At 34.4% G+C, this 27,017-nt stretch overlaps 1 protein-coding gene across 5 annotated transcripts in view; it reads left to right on the top strand.

The window, feature by feature from the left end:
* The window catches only part of LOC136849658 (leucine-rich repeats and immunoglobulin-like domains protein 1), a 566,587-nt gene that overhangs the window by 322,099 nt on the left and 217,471 nt on the right, over window positions 1-27,017 (top strand). Inside the window, exon 2 of one of the 5 annotated variants that reach the window (XM_067122961.1) lies at window positions 20,246-20,397. The exons of the other annotated variants lie outside the window; for them this stretch is intronic. The gene's annotated coding sequence lies outside the window, so the exon portion shown is untranslated. The remainder of the gene's footprint in view (window positions 1-20,245; window positions 20,398-27,017) is intronic. 5 annotated transcript variants of the gene reach the window in all.

Here is a 27,017-nt window from a genome sequence, read left to right as displayed (position 1 = left end):
TACTCCAACACAAAGCACTGGTCAAAACCTACTGTACAAATGCAAAGGTATAATTATGTGAATTTGCTTAACCTGCCCATGGACATAATGGTAACAGGAGCAGAGGTGGTTCAGTTAGAGTGAAATTAATCAGAGACGCATTCAGTGCAATAATAGGCACCACAATGGTGTACTGTGTTAGTAACACGGAAAGTAAATGGATATTAGGTGCCAAATTGTGGTACAATAAGTACAAATAGGTGTGTAAGGACACGAATTGGGTAGCACATAAGTGCAATTAGTTTAAGAAGTACAAGGCAGTTAATGGTTTTGGCACATTGCAAAATTATAATGCATGCAGTATATAGGAAGTAGGAGCCCAGTAAAGGGATTGTCTGTACTTTAAACTGATAGGTTATCAACACAAGGAGTGGGGGTTAGGCTAAGCAATTTGTCTGAGAATGTAGAATTTTATGTAGGACTGCATAGAAAAATCAATATAATGCCTATTTCCCTCTGATGGGCTAAATAATCTAGCTGTGTGGAAAGCAGTATCTAACACCCTAAGTAATATTTAAGGAAACAGAACCTATCCTCTCTCTCTCTCTCTCTCTCTCTCTCTCTCTCTCTCTCTCTCTCTCTCTCTCTCTCTCTCTCAAAGTCTACCAATATTAATATAATACATTAATAACATTCAATAGAGAACTGTATATGCCTGTCCCACTAAAATTTAAAGCAAATTACAAATATCATGCATAAATTTATGTTACCTAACTTCTAACCTGAGAAAATTTTGCCTTCAATGCCGAAGCTCGTAAAAGATGCAAGGGCAAGCTGAGAGTTTCCTTGGGCACTCATGATAAAGGCATCCCTCAGGAAGAGAGAGACGTGTCGAACTGGCTATGGGACTGGGGAGGGCTAAAGCCCCAATACCATGCACTTGGAATACTAAGGATTCCCTAACTTGCAATGTGCCCACAAAAGGCAAAGCCAATCACAACTCACTTATATTGCACTGTTCACAAATTGGAATTAGACTAGCATGCAAATGATGGTTGGCAGACTGAGAAAAAGATCAACTAGGAGGAACAAAAGGAGGGTTTACTGATGAATGGAGAGAGAGAGAGAAATGCATGTGGTGGAGCACAGGATTTACTTGGAGGGGTTCATTAAAAGGTCAAGAAATATTTCACTAGGAGGAAAAACAGCGTGCCAAAATACTTAAGCTGTCATAGGCTTACCATTGGAGTCCAGAGGAATGATCTAGTTTATGGGTATCCTGAACTAAGGCCCGTCACACATGGGGCACGGGTTAGCTGACCTGTGGAATGGGCGAGTGAGAACAATGGACATCTGCTCATTACTAGAGCCAAAGCACTTGTTAGAACGAATCCAGGCTCAAGTGGCCGAGCTTGGTAAGCCGAATCGCCTTAGGGCCCAATATGGCCACCACCCAGGTAGTTCTTCCAGTCCTTGCAGCAACTCATCTCAGCAACCTATAATGGCACGAGATATTGATGGCAGAGGAGGAAGGATACAGGAAGGACAAAAATGAGAGGAGTTTACTATACGGGCAGCCATTTGCTCTTCATCTGCATGGGGGCGGCCATTTATGAGCGTGGGTTAACCCTGCACACACACACACATATATACAATATATATATATATATATATATATATATATATATATATATATATATATATATATATATATATATATATATATATATATATATATATATATATATATATATATATATATATATATATATATATATATATATATATATATATATATATATATATATATATATATATATACAGGTATATATATATATATATATATATATATATATATATATATGTGTGTGTGTGTGTGTGTGTGTGTGTGTGTTTTGTGTACATATATACTGTTGTAATTTTAAAGCTGAGGTCTTGCTAGATCAATGCGGTATACTAGGATGATATGCAACTTACCTTAATTACCACAAAAATCTGGACTCTGGCCCTGGGGGCAGCTAAAATTACAAACAACAAAATACACCTGAAGGGCTACTTCAAGGGAAAAGTGATTAGATAAACTCTGGGTTTTAACTTAATTCATTATATTTACAAAAGAAAACACATCAGAAGAATGGTAGCGTAATTCTGGGGTAATGAGGCGAAAGCAAATGACGGGAATTTCCTGGAGGGGTTATGTTGGGTTTCCCACTTCAAAGTTGTTGATAACGAAGTAGCGAGGGCCGCTACGCACATGAAGTGACACAGTTCTCATAAATGCTTTGCAAATTAAACAGCACAAGATAAAAACAATACAGGTCTCACTGTAATTACATCGCACTATGAAAGGAAAGGAACACAGTTGGAGAATAGGGAACGTGGCTGACGAAAAACCTTAAAACATGGTATTTTACCTACCTTTAGGAGCTGAAGTTCTCTCCTTATGGGGCTAGCGATGGGGAGGGCAAGCAAATTAATTCACATCAAAAGTTACGTTGGATACTGCCCACCACGTGTCCTACATAGGCAGGTAAAATAGAGCAAGGGATGGAGTTTTGTTCTACGTGTCCATGTCAGCAATTCTGAGAGTTAGTTTCTTTGTCCAGGGCTCTTTATAGCTTCAGAAGTTACAGCTTTCTCTTCCTAGATGGCGTTGTGGTCACTCTGCCCACATGGGAACTGCAGGCAGCATGGTTTCAAATTCAAAATGGTGGAACGCACGAGATCAGCCCACCAGCTGGCCTGCCTCGGGAGACAATTAGCTCTGGTCGGGTCCATGAATGGAATTTAGGGATTTCCAACAGCACTTCAGACAAGAAAGGGGTTTAAAGGGGTTTTCCCCCCAAAAAGGCATTGGTGAGAGGTTTTAGGGGTTAATTTCTTACAGTGAATCATACTAAATGTACCCTATTTAAGTACTTATTCCTTTTACTTTAAATTACTGCGGGGAAAAGGTATGTAGGAGGGAATATTCTATATATATATAATATATATATATATATATATATATATATATATATATATATATATATATATATATATATATATATATATATATATGAACTTCGTATAAAATAATGTTTTAGACATTCTTACAGATGCGCCAGAGGCCTGACTGCTCAACCAACTTTAGTTCAAGGGATTGGTGAATAAGTCTTTTCTTCTTTCCCGTCAGATGGCGAATGTTCTACGAGCTCGAATTCTCTATGAGTGAATAATTACCCCTGGGATCCCGGGAGGTTGCATGCATACGAACGTCCCCATCATTTATTCGAAAGGTCGAAATAAATGCGGGTAAAAATGTTCACATGGACGAAGTCGGCAAGATTGGTTAGATGGATAAGAAAAACTGCATCACAATTCTTTCAGTATTCGACAAAGGGTTAAATGTACTTGAGCTCTAGTCTATTGTCATTTTTGTCAGTGTTTTATATATATATATATATATATATATATATATATATATATATATATATATATATATATATATATATATATATATATATATATATATATATATATATATATATATATATATATATATATATATATATATATATATATATATATATATATATATATATATATATATATATATATATATATATATATACTATATATATATATATATATATATATATATATATATATATATATATATATATATATCGTGGTGTTGACAGTGGAATTGAGAAGCTGGATGAGAGGGGGACTGTGAAGGAATATAGGAGAGGAATAAGTATTTCTCTGTATAAAGTTAAAGGTGATACCCGGCGACTGTAACTATTATAAGGGCAAAACATTACTAAGTATACCAAGGTAATTTATGGTAAAATTTCGACAAGTAAGGCAAATGAAAGAATTAATAGAGAATGAGTAGTGTGACATTCAACGAAGAAGAGGGGCGCATCTAGTGTTTGTTACAAAAATAATGTGAGAAGTTTGAAAGTGAGGGTCTTATGGAGAATAATATAGAGGATAAGTTGTTGAATGTGAAGAATAGTATTTTATGCTGGAAGTAAAGCTCATAGATGGAAGAGTGACTAATTTAGTGCAAAAGAGACTTGTGTTATGTTAAATATCTTTATAAATGATGTGATATGAGATGTCAGAAAAAGAATGTAAGTTCAGAATTCTTTGATTTTATAATGGGTCATGAATTTGGTTTACAACAGTTAGTGTTTTCTGATGATACAGTACTGTAGGAGATATGTGAGAGTAAATGTAAGTAAGAGTAAGGTCGTGAGGGTAAATGGAAACTAGGAAGATGAAGCAATGATTGGTAATATGCATAGGTGGAAGACTGCAAGTGAATGATTTTCACAATATTTGGGAGTAAATATAGAAGAAGAGGGGCCATTCTCAAGATGAGGAATGAATGAGAATAGTCACAGAATATGTGAACCGGGAAAGGTAGCAAGGTGTGTGCAAAAGATTCCGAAGAGCCAGGGAGCGTCCTTGGAATCCGAGGTGGGAGTGTGTGGAGGAACCATCCAACCAACTCTCCTGTAGATAAATATAAGAATCAATGCTGAATGTGAATGAAAGAAAAAAGATAAAGCTGTTAAGAGTATTAAAGAATAATTAAAAAGGTGAGAAATGGTGAGATAATCTGAGGTGATATAAAGGCTAGTATGACTGAAAGGCGAGATCACAGTGTTTTTAAACTAGTTCATCAAGTGGAAAGAATGGAAGACAAGTTGGTGAATGATGTGCATAGTTCAGAAGAGTCAGCAAAGGGGTGGAGGAGTGGAAGACAGAAAAGGCTGGATGGATTATCATGATCGAGATTCTGTAAAATTAGGAAGTATATACAGCATGAGTGTTTTTCATTTGTAGGTGAATGAGACTTGATAGCGAGCAGCTAATCTTCTTAGGAAGTATGTGTGTTTTTCATTCGTAGGTGAATGAGACTTGATGGCGAGCAGCTAATCTTCACAGGGTGGTCAACCACAGTTCACCACGACTCATTATAATAATAATAATAATAATAATAATAATAATAATAATAATAATAATAATAATAATAATAATAATAAATAATAATAATAATAAATGCTTGATTTCGCATAAAGTACACCAGAGTGAATTTATACTCGTACATAGAGACAGATAAACTACAAAAATATTTAGAGAAGTAGATAAACAAAATAGTATAGGTTTAACACACGTGGCTGTAACAATTTTAAGCATACGCCATATCCCTCCAAAATCCAGAAATAAAGTTATCACTGGTCATCAGCACGTTTGCAGGTTCTTCATAATTTTGTTACCCGATGACCTTATTCTACCTAATATGCTCACCATTGCTTTGCGTCTTAATCTAGTAAATATTCGTATACCAAGCTGGACACAAAATTGGGAAATGCTAGATTGAGATGTCATGTTAAACAACCTTCTAGTACTATTAATTAAACACACTCTTAATCTGACAAGGTTTGACATCTTTACTTTAAAAGCAAGTGACAGACAACAAAAGGACGAGCAAAAATTCTTAAAAGGAAGGTATTTCACATCAGCTGTGCAAGTTGAAAAGTTTTGCAGTAACATATTTGCTCTAATGCACAAACCCCTGCACAAGATTGTAGCATGATTGTCATCGTTGTTATTAGAGGTGAGAGTGAAACCCTAGTACTTAATTTCATTTACATATTAAATGTACTATTAATGTTAACATGATTTTGTGGCTGTTCATTGTTCCTGTAATTGCTGAAAACCATACATTTAGTCTTTGGAGCATTAACGTTTAATATAACAGAATTTATATTTAAAGCATTCATCAAGCAGGCACTGCAAACAACTCAGCGATGGACAAAGCATAACAACATCGTCAGCATAGATTATACACTATAGCTGACAATCTCACTGCTTAAGAAGCATCCAGTTTTGCGATTAGGTAGCTTTTCAGATAAGCCATCCGTACATAAGCTGAAAGATGGGGTGATAACACGCAGCCCTGTTTTACTCCGCATGTGGCATAAATTCTTCCAATATATCAGAACCTAATTTTACATTCATTTTTTTAAGTCAAATACCGGTAGTGTAAAATGCTAACAATATAAGCTAGAAAACCTCTTCTTCGCATTACTTAAAATAAATATTTATGACATGACATAATACCTTGTCAAATACCTTTGACATGCCCATAAATCAAGAATATACAGGTGTGCTGCGTCTACTGTATTCAATGTTCTCGTTTTTCAGAATAGTTATGGCCATGTCAGTTCCATGTTTTGCCTGATATGTAAACTGATGGTCTGAAGTAAGCAAGAGTGCTGAACATTTATAAATAATAACTGCCTACTATACCTTTGACAAAACCGTTAAAAGATAAATTGGTCTATAATTACTTTCACTGCTGATGTCACCATTTTTATCCTGATCATAAATTTCGGCAACTTTTCAGGGAGAAGTGAGTGACCACAACAGCAATTCAAGAGTAAACTCAATAAAACGCACAGCACTGCATTTTATTTCTTTAATTACTCTTTTTACATCATCAACTGTGACCTTGATATGACCACCTGCCTGGATAGGAGTAGATTTAGGATGAAAGTTATCATTAAACACACCCTTATAGTGGCTGCGCTACAAGTCACAAATAACAAGACTTCCGCCTGCATTCTCAACACACTCAGCACGCTCAGATTTCACGTTTCTCTGCGCGTTCATTCCCTTTCACAGAATTCTTGAGTTCCCCTTTCAATCATTCGCACTCTTCCTATTTACAATGTTTTCCTTTTGCCTTTTACAGTAAAACCTAATCTTGAATTATTATGTTTTACTTCTGCAGCCACTACCTGTTAGGAAAAATAGACTAAAGTGATAAATATATATATATATATATATATATATATATATATATATATATATATATATATATATATATATATATATTTATTTGTATATATATATATGGGTATGTGTGTGTGTATAGCTGAATCACGAAAATATGGAAGTTGAATGTACAAATAAAGACAAAATCCACGAAGGAAAAGAGACAAAGGAGAGCTGCAAGGCCTTTCGACTTATAGTCCTTTACTTAGCAGACTGAAGAAATATAAAAATAAGTTTACAAAGGAAGCTCATATAAATGACAGATGAGGATTACAAAAGAAAAAATATGCACCCGGAATCCAACACAATTGAAGAATTAGTAGAACTGCCAAAACAGAGTTAATATTTGAGAGGTTTTTTACAAAGGATTAGGCTCAACAGTTCAAAAGCAGGGACAGAACAATTAAAAGATTATAGAAGGAGGTAACTGACCACCAAAATATGCTTTAAAAGTATAACTCAATAATTCTTTTTTTTAGGTAAACAATAACATTTTTTGCAAGATGAACATTCTTACAAAAAAAATTATATTAAACATACAAATACATAGAAAATATATATATAAGGTAACTAATTTATAATTACGTCAGTGATTTTATCTTTTAGGTCATTCTTGAACATTCTCTAATACAGAGGTCCAAATAATACATGCCAGGGCTAAGGTTAACATTACAGCTGGAAGTAAGCTGTACAATAGCGGATTTTAAAAGATTTCATGAAGAGAAATCTTTCAATCTGGCAATCACTGAACTTTCAGTCCAATTTATCCTGTGAGAGTTTTCACTTAAATGAATGAATATAGCATTGGATAGTCTGCTAAGTAAAGGACTGTAAGTCGAAAGACCTTGCAGCACTCCACTGTTTCTCTTTCCTTCATGGATTTTGTCTTTATTGATATGTGTGTGTGTGTGCGTGTGTGTGTACTGTCTACCTTTTCAAAGTAAAAGACCAGCTCTGCCCTTTGATCACATCTAATATAGTTTACAAGAGTACCTGTCCCAGGTGTGATATGGGAACATTCGTGGGATCAATGAAGCGTTTTCTTTTGGTACCGGTTGACTCTCATGGGGGTTTAGTTACAGAACGGGGTATCGCTTGTCCAACCCAGAAACATCCAATACAAGAAATCATTTTCTAAAATGTAAAACTTCCATCGAATACAAAGTTTTCTCAATAATTGGACAGGGTAACAACTCTAAAGACTTGTTCATTTTAGAAACACTGAAAACTCAATAACTTGTTTCTCCTTTGTTGTTTTAACGTTTCTTGTTATTTGCTTTTTCACTCTGCTTCAAGTTTTACTCCTGGCTTTGCTCTGGCAGGACAGCTCCTCTCTCTTTTTAAGACGTTGTGAATGTGTTAAACCCTTGTGTAATTGTGAAATACAGCGAAATTTTATAGTAAAGGTTCTCATTGTAACTTGCGTGTTCTGTGTTTTAATTATAATTTCTTACTACAATTAACTTGTAGATAACGATTAATCTTAATTTTTTAAGCAGTTGTACATAGTTTTTAAACTTTGTTCATATTCATTGTAGAGTCCCAGAATATATATATATATATATATATATATATATATATATATATATATATATATATATATATATATATATATATATATATATGTGTGTGTGTGTCTATATATATATATATATATATATATATATATATATATATATATATATGTGTGTGTGTGTGTGTGTCTATATATATATATATATATATATATATATATATATATATATATATATATATATATATGTGTGTGTGTGTGTCTATATATATATATATATATATATATATATATATATATATATATATATATATATATATATATATAAAAATGCGTGTGGTATGTATATATATTCCAGTGATAGGACGCCCTCCACACACTTCTTGTAGTAAACGAAATAAGTTACCGAGCAGATAATCGATTGGGGCTAGTTGCAGTGAGGGCATCGGTATAGTAACTGCATTCCTGAAAACCGGGGGCGGGCACCTAGTAAAGAAAATGCTGTACCAATTTCACACGACCTTACTAGTGACTGAATTGGAGCTTTGCCCAGCTACGTCTTTTAATTTATAAGATGACATACATGTGATGCTATTCGAAAGTAGGACACTTAAGATCAGCCTGGTTGGGTGATCATCAAGAGATTTCAGATTGCACCGGCCCATCGGCGGGCACGGCAGGTGCGGGCAAAAATCTGTCAAATAATAGAAAAACTTTATTTATCGAGGCAAAACCTCTTGTTCATAATTCGCTGTATTCAGTATGACTTATAACTTAACTGTTGTTCTGTATGGTGTTATATTTGAGCATTGAAATCTCTTCGATTTCAAAAAGAAATAAATTTAGAAGACATTTACTGATACACAAGCCATTTTAAAGAGAATCTCCTCTTTGCCCAGATTGCAATGCATCCTACAGTATAGCGAATACAGATTTCATCGACGGGGACAGATAGATAGATATCTAGCATTTACGAAATCGTTGCCGTTTCCATATTACGTTGGTGAGAAACCTGTTTAAAAATTTGAAATGAAAGCTGACTGGACAGGCAATTCAGAGCTCTAATCGAAAGCGAGCGTGATCGGAAACATAAACATCAGTCCGTCACGTCACCTCTGGTATGGAGACTTTTCTATCTACTGCCACTTTTCGAAAGGATACTGCGGTCGGCCTTTCAGTTGCAGTTTTCATTTGTTGCTTCATTTCTATTTCTGAAGATTATGTTGCATTGATTGTGGTAAACTGCATCTACGGCTGGAAGGTGCTCAGCAAATACAAGTCTTGCCAATACTTGTTTACTGCATTCATCGTCCCTAGTGGTGCATACATTCGTAATGGCAGCAGGCAATGCATGAGTTCAAACTGGGAAAACATCACGCCCTCTCTATCTACCGTCGAATTTGGCTTCCTGCCCACAAAACAGGCAATGCTCACTGAATTGAAATTTTCCCACTTGTGATCGAAGCACAGGTTCATTACTAGTACTAGCAGCTGGTTATGCCCTTTTAAATGCTTCAGTGTTGTTTGGATTACATCATGTTTTCTACACTTCGAATGAACGACTGTCCTTTCATTCTCGCATCACTTCCTCTTGATTCACCTGCTTTGCTTATTCCCTCACTTCCTTTGCTTCGTAATGTCACTGTTTGTTCATCGGATAAGTCCTTGTCACAGAGGACACATTTCACAACTACATTCTCATCCATGATAATTACATCAGCTCACAATAATCAGCACCTGAAACAAAGAATAAATGTTAAGAACGGTAACAAATAAAAAAAGAAACTGCATGGTCTATGATGAAGAGAAAGACCTCAACAGACATATCAGATGCCTTTCTCACGCTTATTACTGTTTCTGAATGGCTTAAAATAACGTTCCTGGTTCGAAAAACTTTCTATTTTATATATATTTGAAGTTAAAGGGAGCGGTATACTATATGCTTTTTATAGATTTCGGGAGTAAATCCACGATCGCTGTCAATATGGCGGCTTTCCCATACTTAGATTTTTATAGAGTTTTAATATGTTGTTGGGGATATTATTCCAAGCCTAAAAAACCTTACTTTATTTCTTTTACAATTAGTTTGGTGTTTTCTACTAAAATGACTAGACTATTCTACTGTTCATCACAACTTGCTTTCATCTGTGTAATACAAAGCTTTTTATATTATATTCAGTCATTTCATTTACAATACTATTTTCCATTTTCCACTCAGAAAGAATCACATAAATGATTATGTGTACTCCTAATGACAGTGCCACTATATTTAATTATCTGTATAATTTATCTTAACTTAATATCCATCGTTAATCAAAAAAAGATATTGTTGTTACTTAAAGAATGGGACTAGGAATGTCCTTACCCACATTTTTCATAATAGTTATCTCAAAATTCCGGTTTGCTATTTTCTGTTTTAGCAGACATTATTCGATTATTCCCCTGCTTACACATTCATGCAATAAAGAACCTACTGTATGCTTAGGTCTGTCTCTCTGTTCCTGTCCGAATTTCTCGCTCGAAGAAACGGCGCCTTTTTATTATTCCTGTCACATGAGGAAAACAAATGCAAAATTATGGAAAACCATGACAAACAGTTGTCCAATATTCAGCTCTTACAGAACTGGTGAAGTGACTATCAAAAAATGAAGGGAGTTTGTAGAGTTTCTGTACCTGGACGTATTGCACTTGCGTATTTATCGTACATGCATTCAGAGAGCGTGTACAGGTATCTTATGCAGGTTTCTTAGGCACATAAGTCTGTTTCACGTTTTATACCTTACCTAAGACCAAGAGAATCAAAGAACTTTAATTTTATTTGTTGTTTTTTTATTTGAATGGTTGCAGTTTGCAACTGTAGCAATAATGAAAAGAAAATGAAAAGGCTACAAACCACCGGTATTTAGATACTTTACAGGCTTACACAGTATTCACTTTGTATTGAGCATTGGTCTCCATTGCATATGTCATGATATCAGCATGACAAAATCACAGAATTTTACATCTAACAGGAAACTTTTAAAAGTGAGATTATCGCTCTTGTGGGCCAACTAGGACAAAACTAACTTTTGGGTGAATGAGCCACATTATCCGTCTAGAACCATTCGAGCCTGAGCGGAAAAAGCAAATTTTCTTTTTGATAAAGCCAGTCGAAAATGACCAGAATGGATAAGAGTAAGACAAACAAAAGAAAATGAGGTCTTTCATATTTCGTCACTTGAGTTCTAGTAAAAAATAAAAACATATGTGAGTCAATTTTCTGGTTAGGTAAATAGAGAACTGAAATAAATGCAAAATATTTTCCATTTTGTTCTGCTGTTTACTTGTCACGTCTTATTTATTATTCTTCATTGCGTTTCTAGATTCCATCCCAGTTTTCGGATCTATCCACGCGGCCGCGATCTCATAAACGATGAACGCTTAAAACAGTTATGGAATCTAGGATAGGTAGGCGGTCCCAGAGGGAGTCTTGTTAAATGGAGACAAATGTGTGCCGCGTGAATGCTCGGCAAGACTTGCAAAACTGCGGTCAGTACAGGTCCATTTCTCCAGCTTCCACACATACGCAGGTAAAACGAGAGCACGCATGGCACAAAACAAAGGACAGATTTACTGGTATCATTACTAAATTTGTTTTGGAATTTTCAGGGAAAGGCGTGGCCATTTTGACGGATGCAGGAGCTGGTCGACAGAGAAACCCTGATCAGGTAAAACGTTAATGAAAGAAGACGAAGAGAGAGAACTCAAATGTTGTTAGTCTCTGGTCCAGATTGATTGCTGATATTATTGAGAGAGATCGATCGGTTGTAATTACAGTAGTGGTGCAATTAAGCTTCTTTTGCTTTCCAGTTTAAAGGATGGATCGTCTAGCAATTTGAGTAATTTTAATGAAATCATTTAGACGTCTTTATTCTAGGAAGCAAAACTGGACATGTTGATGAATTTGTAGTTGGTTAGGTACAGTCATCTGGGAGTTGATGGATATACAAGCACACACAAAACTTATCAGATTTACACAAATATGGCCAAAGCTTTACAAGGAGTAATCAGCCAAAGCATGAGTTGTCGGTGAGAGGTGCAGCATTCTCGGCTCACGATCGCTAGATCTGTGGATCGCTCCTGGCCTACCTCCCTCCTGTCCATCTAGCTAAACTGGGTCCCAGAGTCTGGTAGTGTTAAGGAAAACAGGCGTTGGACTAGCAAACTTACCTTTAAAAGTTTGTCGAGAAACCAGAAGACTGACCTCCCAGGACTACCCCTGTTTCTCAATAAGGAAAAACAGGTCTCTGGAAAAACTAATATATTCACATATATGTAGACAAACACACACACTCCCACACCCACACACATATATGTGTGTGTATGTATGTATGTATATATATATATATATATATATATATATATATATATATATATATATATATATATATATATATATATGTATGTGTGTGTGTATATATATATATATATATATATATATATATATATATATATATATATATATATATATATATATATATATATATATTGTTACAAAGTGATCAAGCACCTGGTTATTACACAAATAATAATACCAAAAAGTTACCTCATGTCGACCAGATACTTGAAACCTCATAACAAAGATGTTTGACTGAATCTCTAAAGGTGCAGTGATCCCATAAACTTACTTACCACTTGAGAAAAAATCAATGTAACTTTATCAAGTTATGGGTGAGGCAACAATTCATAAGATATATCCAGACTAGTGGAAAATGGGTATCACTTCAACAAACACTGTAGCTGTCTCTCTGGTTCTATTTTATCTAGATAAGTCTCAGGTGAAAAAAAAACAGATACATCACTTACCTTGTACACATTCATTAATGTTTCTAATTACTGGTGGTCAAAATGAAATGCTGTTTTTTAAAAAACTTTAAACAAACAGGTTTATTTCTAAGTTCAAAAGTCATATGCCAAGTTCACAATCTTAAAAGATTTACTATTAATTAACAATAGTGTAAGATTTAAGTATTTCTTAATCAAGTTTAATTCACAAAACTTTAATTTATTAAGAAAGCAATTTGGTTAGGTAAGATTCAAACCACTAACTATCACTCAAGTTTTAAGCATATACCTGATTAATTAAACATAAACATTCACCAAAATATTACTGACTGGAATCCACATAAACATTCTCTAAAATCTCAATAATAAGTAGGCACTAACAAAATGGTAAGAAATCACCAGCACAAAACTTTAAAACACAGTAATTATAAAATTATAGTAATATGATAACACAAACACATAAGAATGAAATATGCAAAAATGTAAATATACCAACCACCAAAAAATATGCTTAAAGATTATATCAATCTTTCAAAAGATTACTTCACTTTAAAAAAAGAAAAAGTTAAACTCACGTCTTTCTAAGACTTTCTCATAGACAACACTGCCAAGTCACAAAGACCTATACAAATATGTATAATTACCAGCAAGACACATTAGAACTCACAATAAGAGATATGTTCATCTTTTATCAAAATAATAATTCTATTTCACCTAGAACATCACTTTAACTCTTAACATAACAAAACCCAGTAATCACCACATTACCTTTTGTAAAAATGTTCCATCACACACTTTACACAATACTTGTACAGCACAAATACCTTGGATCACCTCTTATAAGATGAACACACTCCTTGGGTGAATTTAACAAAATTTTTACCAATATTATAGTAACCAGCAAACAGTAATTGAGAGAGAGAGAGTGAGACAGGACCTATTGCTAGGAGCCCCTGATCCTAACTGCCTGACTCTGGCTCAACACTGCACTTTTAACTCCAACAAGCCCTCCCAGGATACATGATATATAAAGTATACATACATTCATACAAGTATACATAAATGTATGGAATACATACACGGCTGGAGCTTCGAGCGCCTTATCTCTTATCTATGATAGACATTTCCTGGGACACTTACACACTTGAACAAACAAAAGGAAGTGCTTTTAGACCAAAAACTGGCTGGCTGTCAACATGTCATCTCCAACTCTCTTACTGTTCCTCATTCCATTACTCAGTTTACAAAAAGAATGAGCACAGACACAGCTAATAAACATTGGTTAGACACACATCATAAAGGCATAATAGGTAACTCGCCAATTGGCTGACCACTCATCACGATAGGATAAGAGGGCTTTTGCTTCCTGGACCCCAAACAACTGAGTAAATATAGGATGTACTGTATCTAAGTGATCTGATAAGAATCTTAAAACATCTCTCCCTCTCCACAACATGCTAAGAATTCGTCGTTCATAACACTCTGTATACAATTCCATATACTAAACAAATGGAAAAAAAACATATCAAGACATTGTAAGATTACATGATACATTTATCTGTACAAAAGACATTTTAACATTACATCTTCACAACAAATGACATTTTAAAATTTTTCATCTTCACTTGTAAAATGGTCATATATGATAACACCTTATAATATATATATATATATATATATATATATATATATATATATATATATATATATATATATATATATATATATCATCACTTACAAGTGAAAAATAAGAGAAACCGGTTTTCGACTTTATTTCAAGCCATTGACGAAGGACTGATACATCAAAATTTTCTACAGGAACAGACACATAAACACTTGTAAAATGGTTATATATATTTTAACATTTGGCTAAAAATCACAATATACTCTGAGAGTATATTGTGATTTTTATAATATATATATATGTGTATATATATATATATATATATATATGACTATATCAGTCCTTCATCAATATGTGTGTGTGTGTGTGTGATAAATGAATCATACAAAAATGATAATAATATATATATATATATATATATATATATATATATATATATATATATATATATATATATATATATATATATATATATATATATATATATATATATATATATATATATATATATATATATATATATATATATATATATATATATATATATATATATATTTATATATACTTTCCCAACCATATGCATTTTCCCTTGCAACGGTTCGGCAGCATAGGAGGTTTTTCTTCCTGTTCTCAGGAAGTTTTCTGGGATGAGATTACAATCTTATGACTTTTTTTAACGGGACCTGTGACTGCGGCAGTTCTCTAACTACTGATTACATAATTTCCTGCTAAGAACAGCACAGTCATAAAGGAGTTTCTTACAGAGCGTCAAATCCATCCGTCTTCGCCCCAGAGTTAAATTTGATATGTCTAGCTTGCTTTCACTGCGAGAAAGCCACTGATCTATATACTTGGATAACTAGCTAGATAGACAAGTGATGGTACAGAACAAAACTATATCTATTTATCTATCTATCTATCTATCTATCTATCTGTATATATATGTATATATATATATATAAATATATAAATTATATATATATATATATATATATATATATATATATATATATATAAATTATATATGTGTGTGTGTGTGTGTGTGTGTGTGTGTGTGTGTGTGTATGAAGGAAATGCCACAAATGAAAAAATGAAACAACAGAGTGGTTGCTAGACCTTTTGACACAACGGTCCTTTAATAGCAGACTGATGAAAAATACAAAAATAAGTGACAGATGACATACAGATATCCCTGAGGATGGAGGTTATAAGGAACAGATGCACCTGGAATCCAACACAGCTGAAGAATTAGTGGACCTACCAAAACAAAAGTAAATCTTTGAGAGGTTTTACAAAGAAATTAGGCCCAACTGGCTCAAAAGGGAAGAGACTAACCACCAAAAATGACTTTGGAACGAAGTTCAGCTAATTACATACTTATAAAAGTACGGCACATTTTCTCCTTTTAGTGGAGAATAAATATTTTTGCAAAATGAATATTTTCAAAAGAAAACTATTAAACATATGAATACATAGAAAACATATATAAAGTAACTAATTAGTAATTAAGTCAGTGATTTTATCTTTAAGGTGATTCTTGAACATTTTACTAATACAAGGGTCCCAAATAGTACATGCCAGGGCTAACGTTGAAATTACAGCTGGAAGTAAGCTGTATAATTGCAGATTCTAAAAGATTTCGTGAAGAGAAATCTTTTGATCTGGTAATCACTGAATTGTCAGTCCAATTGATTCTTTGTGAGTTTTCATTTAAATGAATGCATATTACATTGGATGTTTGCCCAGTTTTGACAGAATACTTATGCTGCTTAATTCTCACTTCTAAATCCTTACTAGATTGATCTATAAGAAGAAGAGCAGTCCAAGCATGGAATTTTATATATTATGTTGTTGCTTTCTTTAGGGCTATTTTTTATTAACACTCCTTTTAGCGTGTTACTCTAGGAAAAAACCTGGTTGACATTAAAAGATTTCAAAAATGATTTTATGGTTTCAAAACCACTAAAATAAGACAGGCTAAGAATGTTCTTAGGGGTTTATTTCTCCATGTTACTTTCACTATAAAACTTTTGGTGGGCTTTATTATAACAAATATCTAGTATATGTGATGGGTAACATAAACCTGTTCCTATTTTTCTTATGTATTCGATTTCTTGATCCAAATACTGGGGACTGACAATGCACAATGCTCTTAAAAACATAGAAGAAAAAATGGATATTTCAATATTAAGTTGGTGGCCTAAATAGAAATGGACATAAGTTGTTGGTTGGCTTCCTATAAATACTGAATTAGTAAAATTTTCACGAATGATCTTCAAAATAAATGTTTAAGAATGGCCTTAAAGATGAAAATCACTGACTTAACCCTTAATGGACAAGCATGATCATATGGGGACCTATAACAGGTTTTGAGTGATGGACGGACTGGCTCATATGAGTATTAATATTACGTGCCATATGATGTGGATGAATTTAGTGGGAAAGATGCCCATAGCACTTCAATGGTCCATAAATGACTTATGGCAACTATAGTAGCTCAGCGCACGACAGAGGGGACTCTGTGTGCCTTGAGACTTGGTGGGGGAGTGTATTGCCCCTCTCTATCCCATGATGTCTCCCAGGAAGTGCTGCTGGTTTTAGTTCTTATCTTTTATGATAGTATGTCAGCTATAATTGTAATTTTACAAAGAAAAGTGCAAAAGAAGTTACTGCATCTCCCCACCTCATTAAATCACGTTAATATTTCACAATAAATATACTCAGAATTTGTTACTGATTTTAGTTCTTATCTGTTATGATATTGTGTGAGCTGTAATTATAATTTCACAGAATAAAATATAATAAATCATTAGAAAAAAATGTATAACTTGGTAAAATCAGCATATTTTTACGAGTGTCTTGGAAAAGAGGCTGTGCACAGGTTGTAAATATTCACTTTCAACTTTCCATGGAATGTACAGAAAAATTTTTCGATTTTTTTTCTTACACCATGTGCATTTTCATATCTTCCTCTTTCCACTGATGTGTTTTTTTTTTTTTTAAACTGGCCAACCTTGAAGTTTGCCCGGTCTAGGTGTGTGCTTAATGTATATGTATCCGGTCCTGTAAGGGTTAATTACTAATAAGTTACTTTATATATGTTTTCTAAGTATTCGTATGTTTAATAGTTTGTTTTGAAAATGTCCATTTTGCAAAAATTTTTATTGTGTACTAAAAGGAGAAAATATGCTGTACTTTTATAAATATGTAATTAGCTTATTCATTCCAAAGTCATTTTTGATGGTTAGTCTCTTCCCTGTATAACCCTTTAATAACGTTTGAGTATTTAGACGCTGAACAGCGCCAATTTATCAATACTTTAGTATTGTATCTTGAAAGAACAGTCAAGACATGTTTAAATCTGCTTATTCATTAACAAAAAAATTGGAGTTGTTTTTGAGGTTCTGCATCTGCTCCCCTTTGAGCTGCTTCTTCAGAACTATGCTGATTTCTTCTACAATTGTGTGGCGTACTGTTTTCATATTTGAGGACTTTTTTCACAAAATAATCCATTTGAAGGAATAGATCAAACGATTTTCCGTTTAATATATGATTCAGCTCTTACTTTCAACTTGGAGTCGATATCATTTTAAGTATTGCAGACTCGAGAACTTACTAAAAATGAAGTCCAACATATTTTTCACCTTGGAATTATTTCACTCCTGTCAAAATCACCTTAAACATTGTAATTCAAAAACTTGAATCATGAAATCCTTTAATATAGTTTGACGATCTCCACACTGCAAATTCAAGAACTTAAAACAAGAAGTTCATTGACATATTTTTCAACTTGGAATCACTTCATCTGTATCAATATTACTCTGAGTATTACTGAACCTCAAGAACTTCTTAAAGCACAATTTCCACTTCAACTGTCGACATCATGTTAAACATTGTAAGTTCTCCAGAATTTCTAAAAGCATGAAGTTTATTGAAAATTTTTCACCTGGAATCACTTCAATCTTATGAATATTACTTTGAGCATTGCAGAGTTTCAAGAACTTCATAAAGAAGTCCATTGACATATTTTTCAGTGAGGCATCACTTCAACTCCTTTGAGCATTGCAGATTCTCAAAATGTTACAGAAGAAGTCAGTCAAAAGATACTTTATAGTTTGAATCGATTCAATGCCATCAGTGTTGCTTTTAGCATTAAGGATTCTCAAGAACTTTTTATAGCACGAAGTCCATTAAAATACTGTTCAACTTGGAATCACTTCAGCCCCATTGGTACTCCTTTGACGACCGCAGCGTCATGGACTTCCTCAAGCATAAAGTACTTTTTTTAACATACTTTTCGTGCAGGAATTGCCTCGTTTTGGGTGGGCTTGGTTTCGATACCTTAAGACAAAAACCTTTTATATTTTTAACATTTGCATAAAATTTTCAAAATCCATACTTTCAATGTAGGCTACCAGTCTTCTTACTTACAATCATATTATTGATTTTTCATTACAGTGGTGTCTCTATGTGCTATGCTTCCATCCACTAATCTTTACAATGAATTTATAATTGAATGGTTCTCTGTTTTTACCATTCTTTTGTTAATTTCCTGCTTCATATAATGTAAATTAGTTTCCACAAAAAGAACGGAATTTCATCACTAACAATCGTACGACATTGAGAGCACTTACGAGCACTTGAGACGAGTTACTTTATTGTCTTATTACTTTTGATAATTGTGGTTAGAAGAAAATAGTGCTCCACATTAATTGACACTATTTTTCTTCATCCTCACAAGCCATCCTGATCTTTCCGTAGGCAATAATAGTGGCCGTGGAATGCACAATTTACTATCAAAGAAAAGAGCGATGAGTAACTGAAGACTCCCAAGCCTACAAAATATAGTGTGGCATAAAGATTTTAAATCGTCAGTATTTATAAACAATGTATCAGCTTTCTGTCTCTTTATCATTGTTGAGTAGTAAGCCTCCCGCCACCAGTTTTCGTCCTGTTCTTTCTTGGTGTGGTGTGGTGCTGGGCTAGTGTTAAATAAAGATCACAAATGGAAATGTGGAAACCCAATATTTGACATTTCACAAAGGATTTTTCACTGACACTGACTCTGAGTTATACAGTAAAACAGTGTATATCTCCATATGATACGCTAATACGCGTAACAGTCATCCCTCATCTAAGGGTTGTGTTCTTCATGGCAAGAATGGCCATTTCGGATCTAGGCTTCATATGTTTGGGTGTATTAGTAGACTCTTAGATGTGAAATGGTGTACTGTGCCTTCTAAATACAAGATTTTAAAATTTTGGGATAATGATAGAAAATAAACCTTCTTTGTTTGTTAAGGCCCCATTTCCTTCTACCATTGATTTGATTTGATGATAAAGATTTTTATCAGCAAGAATCTGAACTGAAACTTGTCTGGTTCATTGCCTTCCTTCAGCAAAGTCGATCCTCAACACCTGAATGACTGTAGGCTACAAACTGTACTAATAATTATTTTCCATTTTAGGTTGTAATCTGGTGTACTTGCCATTTGTGAACCGCAAAAGTACGTCGTCCCCGCGAAAAGACTGATGAGGCTGTGAAAATGGACTGTTATTGATTGTCTTTGCAACGTGACTATATATGAGCCAAAACTACATAATTATTTTGTTCTGAAAGGTAACTCACTAATTTATATTCTCCTCGCCAACACATAGATGTAGCACTCAAAAGTGTGATAAGCCTTTCAGTTACTATTTTCACAAAGCAGATGTCAGTGACAATAAAGTTACAAAAAAAAAAAAAAAGCTAAGTAGGAAAGAAGACAGACCGCCCAAACACATGAATGTTTACAGTACATGCACGTGTGTTTTCATTTGTGGAAGCAAAAAATCGGTTGATGTCATTCACGATGATCTCTGTGTTTCTCTTGAAAGCTGAAGTGCAATGCCAATACAAGAGGCACGCCAATACTGACAAGTTATGGCATTTAGCGACGGCGCATTTTATAGCAAATGCATATTTCTTAGATCTGTTTCTGTCGTCCGTCTTTTGTGATTCAGTTAGGTGTTACTTAATTCTGTTATTGTTAGCCTGTCACAGGTCCTCAAGACTGCTCAGCGAATAGCAGTTTTGCGTCTAAAGACATCGACATTAACTGATGATATGCAATTTTTGCCATGTTAACCTTCATGAGTGACGTCATTATTCTCTCTCTCTCTCTCTCTCTCTCTCTATTTAAATTTCAGAGGCATCGTGTAAAATATATGGATTAGTTTACAAGATTTTCTCGCTAATTCCAGTCGCAACTTTCTTGACAGGTTAAATTACTGGGGAAAATGCTAACGACAATAATTACCATTATAGTTGTGGGACCAGTTTGCAATACCAAATCAATGAGTTTATTGTACATCTGCGTTCATGAAAAATTGACATTGGTTCGGATCCCTGTCTTGATATGAGAGGACACTTCAAATTGATATAAAACTTTTTTGAAAATTAGTTTTTTGACTTTGGTGAAATGTTCGTGAGAAGGAAAGCCGGGAGTCGAAGACCAGTATACAGTAGATCCTGATCAGACTCACACGACGCGCAGATTTTCGTGGGTGTCTGCTGCAAGCTGGTAAAAGGCCCCAATACAGTCGCAATGTGACTGGACTGGAGAGATCGTACACAAATTTCACATGTTCGTGAAATCCCTCGCAGACCTCAAATAATTGCCAACGTCCGTGTATACAGTAATTATTCTTTCAGTTCAGATATTTTCTAGCTGCAACAGCTTCCATTACTTTGTGGCGGAATTCTGTTCTGAAACCAGCTCGGATGCTTTTCATGGAGGCTAATGGCTTCTTTCATTGTTTCACTGTTATGACTCATATTTTTATCAGCATCCCTTGATCGACAGTATTGTTATTCTCACGAGCACTATTGAATTATTTGTTTATTTGTCCTATTACTTATTTTTCATCAATCCTTGCTTTTTTTACTTTTTGGTACTTGATATACCAAGAATCAAACTGATTCTTTGCTAGGGTTTTCCTAAACTCAAACCTAAGGGATCCTTAATTCTATTCTTGTAACTTTGGAGGAAAACAGACACGGAACGAAAGCCTTTCTCAGAGGAAACAAAACATTTAGAGTTTAGTCTTCACGCCTGATGAAAACTTTCCAAGTTCAGAACGTCGATGAGAAAAAACTGAGTTCAAGTTTAAAATCTTAAACAGGAGAGAGAGAGAGAGAGAGAGAGAGAGAGAGAGAGAGAGAGAGAGAGAGAGAGAGAGATGAATGAGTGAATGAATGAAAGGCAGAGGAAATAGTCGCTTCAATGGTTTTATAAGAGAGCGAGGGGAAGCAGAACCTTTCCGTTTGCGAAAGATTACGGTAATATATTCATAGCCTTTGATTGTCTTTTGTGCCCTCCCTCCTTTTTCCCTTTTCATATTTATCGTCTGACTTCATGTTCCTTTCAGTTATATGTGTTCCTCTGCCTTCGTTTTTTTTTTTTTTTTTTTGTGGGCTGATAGAGGGGCAAGAGGTGGGTGCTGGAAGGTGAATATTGAAGTCAGCTTTATTCATGTATACAACCATTTATTTCATGTCCCCAGGCGCACTCGGTCATTTTTGAGAATCCTGACGCTCCATCACATCTTTTAGAATTTCTGGAGTAATGGAAATGCACAAAACATTTTCAAAATCTGCAAATGATAAAATGTCTGCATTGATGGACGCTCTGGCTCTGGTTCCCTTCCGGGAGATGACCGGCAGGGTCAGCATGACCGGTGCTTCGTGTCCGCATGAGGTCCGCTCCATGATAGAGCGCACCCGCACCGCAACGGATGGAAAAGAGGAAAACGGACAGATGTCTGTTGGGCAGGAGTCCTCTGTGTTAGGACAAACTGAGCTGTCAGACCGATGGCGACAGAGGCACTTTCAACGGAAGAGATAAGAAATCAATTTGTGTGAGCAAAAGTACAAACCCAGTTTCATAAATCTTGCAACGGAAAGCAAAGATCTTCATTCCAAAAAATTGTCAGTGACGATCATGCTTAGTGGATAAGAACAATGCCTCCAGATAAACTTATCCATCGTCTATACATATTTTCTTATGTTAGTTTTGACTGCATTTATGTTCCTGTCGTCTGAATATGATGGAAGTAATCAACTATCGCGTGTATAATAGAAATTAATTTGTAACTCACATCGGGATCGAAACCAGGACTCAAATGAAATCAACCTAGTAGGCTACTGCTGTAACTGATGCATTACCTGGTCAGGTTACGACCCACATATCAGCGAGTTTTAGCCAACTTCCCGACCCACTATATAGTGACCCGGTTAACAGCAGTCCATTCGAAATCCCCCTTCTAAATGAATATGATGGAAACACGTTTGTAATTGGGTAAACCTACTGTAGCTGGTATTCAGTTGGAAACCTGCCGCGGTAATGTCTCAGTTACAGAAGTACTTTGGTTCCAATTCCTTTTGCGGTTTCTGTGAATCAGTAGGGAGAGCCATTGGCCCTCCATCTGAGAGTCTTGGATTCTTTCCCAATGTCAGTTAGAAATTTATGCCTCGTTGGTAAACAAAAACACATCGAAAAGCCATCTGGAAGCATGAGATCGGTTCATAAATATAAATATCAAATAAAGCAAATATGATGCATTATTGCGAAGAAAATGGGAATTCTGAGATAGGTTCCAGAGACCAGTTTAATATTCTTGTCAAAACTGTCAATTCAAAATTTATTGATGCATAATTTTGAATTTCAGAGGTTACTTTAGCTTATGATACTAAATTGTAATAATATTGTAAAAAACTTTAACTGTCGTATCTTTGATAACCGTCGCCTTTCAAGATTCGTGAAATTCTGTGAAAGATTTCCTGAGCGCTCTAAAACTTCTTTTTTATCTGTATTGATTCCGTTTTTTGTCCTATAAGACACTTTATCGACATTATACCATTCATCTGTTAATGATACCCACAATGACATATTTGAGCACACTATCAAAGAGAAACGAAACATCGTACTCATTCAGTTTAAAACTTATTGTATTTCCAAGGTGGTCCGTTTCTTTCTCTGCCTTTTATGAAAAACGTTCTTAAGAGAAAACAGTTGCTGTTTTGAAGAGAATGGCGATTTGGGTGCTCTCTCTCTCTCTCTCTCTCTCTCTCTCTCTCTCTCTCTCTCTCTCTCTCTCTCTCTCTCTCTCTAAAGTCCATGCTACGAATACGGCCAGATCCATGCAAGGTACCAATAATGACTCAAGCTATATATGTTAATTCTTAATTTTCTTTTCTGACTACATGTATGGATATTAGCAACTGGTGAAGAGATTCTAATATACATTTATGTCATACAGTTGTCAAGATGGCAGTAGCGTTCACATACCTTAGCTCATCGTGTGAACAAGCTTTGATATCTTCCTCAAGCAATATATATATATATATATATATATATATATATATATATATATATATATATATATATATATATATATATATATATATATACTGAAATCACCAGAACACATGATACAGAGCACGGCAGGGAGAAATGAAACACTGGGCCTGAAACCTCTCCAGCTTTTTGGACAATACAGATAGACATACATTAGGTTTGACATTTTTTTTTCACACTTGAAATTTTTTCACTATTAATAAGTGGCCCACTTACAAATCTAGCTTAGCTATGCAAGTGGAATCACGCACGCGTTTGCTTTCGTCCCATGTCAACTACCTTCCTTAATATCTAAACATTTTGCATAATTCTTTAGCAATAAATGGACTGAGATTATACATTCCTTAGCTAATACTTATACTCTGACGAAATCTTTCTTTAATAAAACTGGATTTGATACAGTTTCTCTCCCGCACATTATATGAATAAACTATGTTTTTAGCCTCTGGCCAGTTGATGGTACGATTTTTTTCGCTAACCCGAACGAGATTTGCATTGTCCTATTGAGCGCATCTTATACATTTCTATTCTCTTTTCTAGTGAACACCAAACTGAACAGTATTCAAGCTGATGCAGAGCTTACGTGGGATTTCACATACGTATCGTGTAGTATTGCTGGGAGGGTTCCTTATAAGAGCTTCTTTCATTGGATTATTATTCTTAAATGCTACATTAATTAACTGCAAAGTTCTAAAGGAGATGAGGAATACCTTTGAAATGATTACTATACTGCAATACCTGCAGGTTTTTTATGCTGTAAGTTTCTCTGTTGTTACTGTAAACAGTCCTTTTGATTCTCCCAATGCATTTCCTGATATAGAACCAGGCTAGTTTAATTTCCTTCCAGTACTCCGTATTAATATTCTCGGGCTATATATAGCCTACGTAACATTCTTATAAATACTGATTTGTTAGGCCAGCGTGAAAGTGTGTATTAGGCAATCCAAGAAAAGTAGGCTACTTTCAATTTTCATTTCGACAGTGAATTTTGTTCATCAGACCAACTCATTTGATTTACCAAAGAGGATATTTAAATTTTTGTTCTCTGGCCAATTTACTTTTATTTATTTTTATTTTTTTACTTTCATTTATCTTTATTTTTTACTTTCATTTATTTTTACTGATTTTTACTTTTACATATGTGAAGTCGACATATCTTAACCAAATTGCAGTTAGTCATAACCTTGCTAAAATTCTTCAGGTAAAATTTCCTGTTGTAGTATACCCAGCCGTTTTATCTGTAATGTATCAGATTGCATTCGACAACGCATCAAGAGAGGAAAGAAACCTGCTGTACACTACTGTAACGTGATATTTTCAAAGATATTCCTCATCTCCTGAAGAACTTTGGAGTTTATGTAGCGTTTAAGAACTATGATACAATGAAACAAGCGGACAGAAAGAACTCTCCCAACATCCTAAAGGATGCTGATGTGAAATCCATTGTAAATTATGTGTCAACTTTTATTTATATTTTAGTAAATTATGTGTCAACTTCTATTTATATTTTGTTAGCTGGGAATTCGTGGGAAAAGAGAACAGAACAGCATAAGAAAATGTACAAGACTCGCACAATAGAACAGTGCAATTTGCATTCAGGTTTCAGGAGCTGAAAGGATACTTTATTCCAAAAAAAGACTGGAAAGAAACATTATCGAATCCACTTTATATAAAAGAAAGCTTTAGTAAGATTATAAGTATCAGTCAGGGAACGTATAAACTCAGTCCATTCATATAAAAACAAAATAAACATCTGAGAATTGATGACATCGCTCCATGCTACTGAGGGCTGTCTAAGTAGCCTATGTCAACGCTGTACTAATTTGCGAAATTTAAATGTGCTATTCAAGACGTCTGTACGCAGAACCAAAAAGTACTGAATGAGTTTAATACCTTCAATCGAATCCGGTTATATCCTCTAAAAACAATTAAGTTTGTGTGTGTGCAAACTGCATTCTTCGGTTACAAGTTAATTAATGAAGAGTTGTCTAAAATGAGCGTCTTATTTAGGGTTTACAGCAAAAGACTTATCAATACAAAATAAGGTTAAAGATAAGGCTTGTCAATACGAGGCAGGAGCAAAACATTCAGTAAGATTCAGTACAGATATGGTAGACAAGCCTGCATTTGAATCATTTTGATTACTATTGAAAAGAGCTTAATTTTTGTTTACAACAATACAGACTGTAAAAATTTGTAAAAAAAAAAAAAAAAAAAAAAAGTGGCGTTCATTTAAGCTAAAAGAATTTTAGTCTTCTAATGTGAAGTAACTTCTTCAACAAGTCTCAAGTTACAGACACGCTGAATAAAATAATGTCGATTTTCGCTTAGGCAAACGATTAGGCCTTTGAGACCTAACCTTGTCCTAAGTGACGAGTCGGTTCAGAATCAGTTTAGCGCAAATCGCCTCGTGAGCTCTTCTTCTTTCGCAATAACCCTTGTGACTTGCTTCTGTTCTTTAGCCGCATCCAATAACAACACTTTGACACGAGACGCCAAAATGTAGTTTTGCAGCAAACAGCATAAGATTGGCTACAGAAATGCAAGTAAATGCAAAACTTGCATAATAAATGGTTTTTACTATAAGTTTATATGAATACACACACACACATATATATATATATATATATATATATATATATATATATATATATATATATATATATATATATATATATATATATATATATATACTATATATATACTGTACAAAAAATTAGCAGGAGGCCACTTGGCAGAGTCATACTACGTAGATGAAGGCGGGCAGGAACACACAGGAATTTGACATTTTGACAGTTTATTCCAACGTTTCGCAAAACGTTATTGCATACTCAGGGAATTC

Source organism: Macrobrachium rosenbergii, chromosome 21 (assembly GCF_040412425.1).
Source record: "Macrobrachium rosenbergii isolate ZJJX-2024 chromosome 21, ASM4041242v1, whole genome shotgun sequence".
In the NCBI taxonomy this organism is placed as follows: domain Eukaryota; kingdom Metazoa; phylum Arthropoda; class Malacostraca; order Decapoda; family Palaemonidae; genus Macrobrachium; species Macrobrachium rosenbergii.
This window is presented reverse-complemented; position numbering and strand designations above follow the sequence as displayed.